This window comes from Portunus trituberculatus, chromosome 23, assembly GCF_017591435.1.
Source record: "Portunus trituberculatus isolate SZX2019 chromosome 23, ASM1759143v1, whole genome shotgun sequence".
NCBI classification, from domain to species: Eukaryota; Metazoa; Arthropoda; class Malacostraca; order Decapoda; family Portunidae; genus Portunus; species Portunus trituberculatus.
This window is the reverse complement of record NC_059277.1, coordinates 14,836,612-14,842,611: the sequence shown is the minus strand read 5'-3', so window position 1 is coordinate 14,842,611 and position 6,000 is coordinate 14,836,612. Positions and strand designations below refer to the sequence as shown.

Sequence of the window (6,000 nt, the reverse complement as noted above, 5' to 3'; positions counted from 1 at the left end):
TATATATATATATATATATATATATATATATATATATATATATATATATATATTAGTTTTTCTTACCTTCCAGAGTTCTTTTGCAGAGTTCGCAGGTGAAATGAGGTGCCCAAGATTTGTCCTGATCCCCGACAGGCATGCCGAAATATGCATTGTAGGCCTCGCGCATTTTCAGTGATCTTTCCAGAGAGTACTTTTTAGCTCCAGTTTTGATAAACTCGCCACAGACGTAGCAAAATGCGTCTGCCGGATGCTTACAACCTCTGGATGCCATGCTTGATGAATGCAGATAGTAATGACTGATGACGATCGACTTGTTTATACATTAACGGCTAAAAGTGAACTGACCTGTTGAGCATACGTTCCCTGCATTTATACTGCCATATACGTTGCAACAATGTTCTAGAAGTTTGTGAAACGTTTGGAAAGAATAATTTTGAAGGTTCTGGAGTCATCTAGAAAGTTCTTTAATTTTTTTTTTACCAAATTAGTGTAAAATCTGTCTGGATTTCAAAACATCGCTGGCCAGTTTATAAGTATCAAAGTTTAAAGAGAATAAGCATTATATTCTTCGTTTTTTAGATGAAAAGAAATAGAAAATAACATTAATTGACCAAAAAAAAAAAAAAAAAGAAAAATTTTGTTACACCGTGTTATTATTATTAGAACAGCAACAAGACCACCACCACCACCACCACCACCACCATCAACAAAAACGTAAAATATTGCACAACAAGACATAACAGAAATCTTTCTCAGATTCATGTCAAACACGTATATCGGAGTTACCATTGGTGGAAAATTGGTTCCCAAGCATATTCATTATCTCATTATAGTCTGGGAAGTACACACCAAGTATGTCCTTAAAAAAAAAAAAAAAAAAGGAGACTTTGATAGTCTATAAATAGGAAATAATGATGAGTACTGAATTATTGCCTTGCATCTCTTATTTATTCTTTTAGAAAACATCAGTGATGAAATGAGTTGTTACTTCTTATTAACATTAAAAAAAGGCAAGAAATGAAGAGAATAAATGCTTTTTTTACTACTACTATTAATACCACTAATACTATTATTACTACAACTTCTATTACTACAGCAACAACAACAACAACTACTACTACTTCTACTACTACTACTACTACTACTAATAATAATAATAATAATAATAATAATAATAATAATAATAATAAATAATAATAATAATAATAATAATAATAATAATAATAATAATAATAATAATAATAATAATAATAATAATAATAATAATAATAATAATAATAATAATAATACTGTCGCTGATACTTCTATTCTTACTAATATTTCTGTGACGCTTGCAAGCTGAGCGATCTTCTTGCGTCTTTAATCTTCGAGATTGTTTTGTGGGTTCAAGGGAACGCATTTAAATTTTCATAACTATAATTAAGTAAATAGTTATATTATCTACAATCATTTACAGCTTATGATTTTCCGACAACAACGGAAGATCGCATTACACAATTTACACTCAATGACAATGAACAACTGTCTCTTCACTTAGATTTCATCAAATATCTCCGAATACTTCACATTATTCACATTATTCAAATCACATCACACAATTACCACTCATTGAGGAACACATCCTACACAGACCCTGCAACTATTATTTCAATAAGGAACACATCCTACACAGACCCTGCAACTATTATTTCAATGAGGAACACATCCTACACAGACCCTGCAACTATTATTTCAATGAGGAACACATCCTACACAGACTCTGCAACTATTATTTCAATGAGGAACACATCCTACACAGACTCTGCAACTATTATTCAAATAAGGAAACACATACACGAACACAATCCCGCTTCTTCAAGCATCTTATGTTGACAGCATTACAACTGTCTGGCTCTTCTTACTGGTACTGTGATGGCGGCTTGCCCATCTTGACCCTCTCTGGTCTGACAGCTCTGTCTAGTTTGTCTGTCTCTCGCCTTCTCCTCGCCTCCTGTCATTTCTGTCTCTTACACCTTATAATACACTCAAGAATCAGACCGACTTTATGCCATAACAAGCTTTCAGTGTCATAAGATTTACTTTTAAAAATTTCGATCATATGGTTCATTTTCCTGTAACGTTCCATAATGCAATTTTTCTAGTAACTATATTTATCTTTGTATACTTCGATCATACAATTAATTTAAATTTAACTTTCAATAAGGATCATTCTCGCGTAACTTTAGTAATCGCACCTTCTAATCAGGAACAAGGGCTCTATTTCCCATGGTGTGCCGCTGTCCACCTCATCCACATCGTTTGCTTCTCTGCTTCCCTCGTATTTACTATAGAGATAGCCATATAGGTATCTCATCTTGTAATCTGCTGATATTCTTCAGCTCTGTTTTTGTAATGGTTCACCGCCTCTTGTTATTCTCCTCGATGACCACCATTTCTTATCTCTTGGGCTAGTGATAGGTACCTGGGCCCGTACTTATAAACACTAAGATGACGTCCTAACGGTAAGAATTCGTCCTAAATCATAAAAATGGCGGAATTCGAGTCTTAAATCCTTAAGACGGCATCCTAAGCTCTAAAGATGCGTCTTACTGCTAAAACACCTCCCGAGGTGTTTTAGCAGTAAGACGCGCTCTTAAGATTTCATCCTAAAAGTAAACATGGCCGCTCGAAGGGGACCGCACCGCCACCACCTGCGACAGAGACGGTCGTTTCGTGAGAGGAAGGACGTCCTGAATGAGCTAGATGACCGTGAGCTGGTGAAGAGGTATTGGCAGGATCCTGCTGGTATCATTTTCGTGACAAATTTGGTGCGGGAAAGGCTGAAGAGACCAACTGCAAGGAACAAGGCCTCTCTCCCCGAGATGCAAGTTATCTTCACTGCGGTACCTCGCTATAGGAAAGATTGGTGCCATTGATGGGACGCACGTGATGATTGTGGCTCCTAGAGAGTATAAGGTAGAGTTTGTCAACAGGAAGAGATACCACAGCATCAACGTGCAGTTTGTGTTTGATGCTTGATACCACATTATTGATGTGGTAGCAAAGTGGCCGGGATTGGTTCACGATGCAAGAATACTTGCTCAAAGTGGACTCTGCACGATATTTGACAGCGGCATCGTCCCAGCTGGGTGTCACTTACTGGGAGATAGTGGCTATCCCAGCAAGAAGTGGCTACTGACTCCATACCTCAGACCACAGCCTGGAGCACAGTCTTCTTATAACAGGTAAGTTACTGAGTAGTAAAATTTAGATAAAGAGTTATCTAATTAATTACCCCACATCACACTAAACACAAAACTAATTATTTACCTCCTATAGTTACACACTTTTTCATATAAACTAAAATAAAGTGCTAAATTAATGAATTAGGTAATTTGGAAGTATTATTGCAGTTTCACACAATCTTGACCCTCCCCCCCCCCTACCTTACTGGATTCCTCCATAAGATGAAGTAACCTAACCTAACATTTTTTAACCTCCTCATTGGGTTAGCATCATCCTCCATTAAGGTAGAGTAACTTAACATTTTGAAACTTGACCAGAACAACCGATAAGGTAAAGTAATTTAACATTGTGTACGCTTTGCCCCCTTTGGATCCCCCTTAAAGGGCTATGATTATGTAAGGTGTGTTGGTTGAATCACCAATACAACAAGAAAATTTCCAAATATTTAAGAGTTTCTTCTTTTTATTCTAAGTTTTCATGTGAATATATTAACCTAACCAATGTTATACTAGAGATTTTTTTTTTATATGTTTCATAATGTTTAAGCTGCCATGTCACAAATCATTATCAAACAATGAATCTTAACTTAACCTTATACATGACATAACCTAAATGTTTGCAGAAATTAAATTAATGCATCATACCACTTTCAAGTACTGCATTGTAAGATTGAAATCTATATTAATTTCAGGGCCCACAAGAAAATCTGCAGCATTGTTGAGAGAGGCATCGGGCAGCTGAAGCCACATTTTCACATGCTACACAGTGAAATCCAAGTTGGTCCTCCACCCAAGGTCTGCCAAATTGTAGAGGTTTGTGCATTGCTGCACAACATCTGCAAAGCAAGAAACATCATTCTTCCTGAGGAAGAAGAACATCTTGCTGCAGCCGAGGATGGAGGCAATGAGGAGCGACCCCCAGCACAGAAAGTTCAAAGTCGCCATGAAGGAATCCTTTACAGGGATGAATTTGTTGTGCTTCACTTAAAGTAAGTAACACAACCCATAATGCTGATTATAATAGCATTCTTCAGTTTTTTCTCCTCTGTCACTTTGTTATTTATATTTATATGTCTTGTTTTGTTGTGTGTGCACTGTTATGTTGGTGATTTCATCTTCCTTGTCTCACTCTCTGCCAGTCACCCACTATTACAAAGATAGAGTTCTTCACAGATACCACAGTATCACTGTTCAGCCTTACAATATTTAAATGGGTTAAGATGAATGTGTATCTCAGCAACATCTAAAAAAATAATTAACACACTTTCACAACTAACTTAAATGATTCTTTCTTAATTATTTTTTCACTTATTTTTATGAGTGTGGCATTGACTACATTATCAATTGTTCTGTAGTTATCTATCTATCTATCTATCTATCTATCTATCTATCTATCTATATATATATATATATATATATATATATATATATATATATATATATATATATATATATATATATATATATATATATATATATATAATGTGATACAACATCAAGCAGTAAATCAATGTCTTTCTTTTACAGCATTGATGAGTGATGAGACACCAGTGTCATGACTGCTGAGATTGGTGTTAATCTCATGTAAGTAGTTTTTTTTTTTTTTTTTTTTGTTCTCTCCCATACCTGAAGTAAGTAGATTGTAGGTTGAGCATATAGAAACTGCAGTTAATTTTGTGTTAACACTAATATTTGGTTGATTGGTTACAAACAAAAACAAATAGTACATTATTTATATCTTTATTACTATTTTTTATTTGTTTGTTTCTGGTACTCTAGTTTTTGTGTGTAGTACATGTACTTAGCCTGTTCTGCTTCTTGCTTCCTTTCCTGAGCCGTTATAGATTCTTCAAGGAGTGCAAGCTCAAGCTTCCTTTTCTTCTGCAGGTGGATGATCTCCTCCTCATCCACATAGACCAGTGATGTACCAGGCAAGTCTGGCCCCTGTTGGTGCCACATCACTGGTGCTGGAAGTGGTGTGGCAGGTGCCTCCTCCTCAACACCTACTGCCTCGGTCACTACTTCTCTCTGTTGGGCTGCCTCTGCCACTTCCCCAGCATCATCTGCTGCCTGAACACTGCTGGCATCATTAGTTCTAACTTCAGAAACTAACCTGATAATGTTTTTGGTTTTATTGCTAAGGACAAAAGTAACAGAAACCAGTAAATCTAGCTAAGGGTACAATGTGTTTGACTTAAATCCTATTCTGTTTGAAGGAAGCCCATGTCTAAGAAACTGTAAATACCTAAGACTCATTATCATTAACACATTCACCCACTACAACACCATACTTATGAATGGGGAGAAGGGATAGGAATTAAGTTAACTTTATTAGTTTTTTTTTTTTTTTACTTATTACTGTTTTATCTGTTTGGTTAAAGAATAAAAAAAAATAAATAAATGAAATTTTCTCAACACTAGATAACAAATTTACCAATGTGTATAACTAAGTTGTAAACTAACTGGGAACACGAGTATTTTGGGTTGCAGACATTTGAGACAACATTATGGCCTAATATTGCTATATCTACAAGTGGCTTATCCTTTGTTAAGGAAGGTGCATTCAATGATGCTTGCCTTATTGGTGCACCCATGAATAGAGACATTCTTGGGGTCCAAAATCTCAAAGATTAACTCATCGAGCTGGGAGAGAGGAGGGTTGGCAGGAGGTCCACCACCTGGAAAGTATAATATAATCTTATTGCTAATGAATTGCAAATACAAATAAATAATTTATAAAGAACGTGTTTTCACATAACATATGTAACTCAGA

At 35.6% G+C, this 6,000-nt stretch overlaps 1 protein-coding gene and 1 long non-coding RNA gene across 4 annotated transcripts in view; one reads left to right on the top strand and one right to left on the bottom strand.

Moving 5' to 3' along the window:
* LOC123507942 overlaps positions 1-5,565 on the top strand; it is a 43,684-nt gene extending 38,119 nt beyond the window's left edge. For both annotated transcript variants that reach the window (XR_006675835.1, XR_006675834.1), the window contains exons 2-5: positions 2,656-3,227; positions 3,920-4,216; positions 4,755-4,811; positions 5,115-5,565. This is a non-coding gene — a long non-coding RNA (uncharacterized LOC123507942). The remainder of the gene's footprint in view (positions 1-2,655; positions 3,228-3,919; positions 4,217-4,754; positions 4,812-5,114) is intronic.
* LOC123507936 overlaps positions 1-6,000 on the bottom strand; it is a 196,909-nt gene that overhangs the window by 40,418 nt on the left and 150,491 nt on the right. The gene's annotated exons all lie outside the window — the stretch shown is intronic.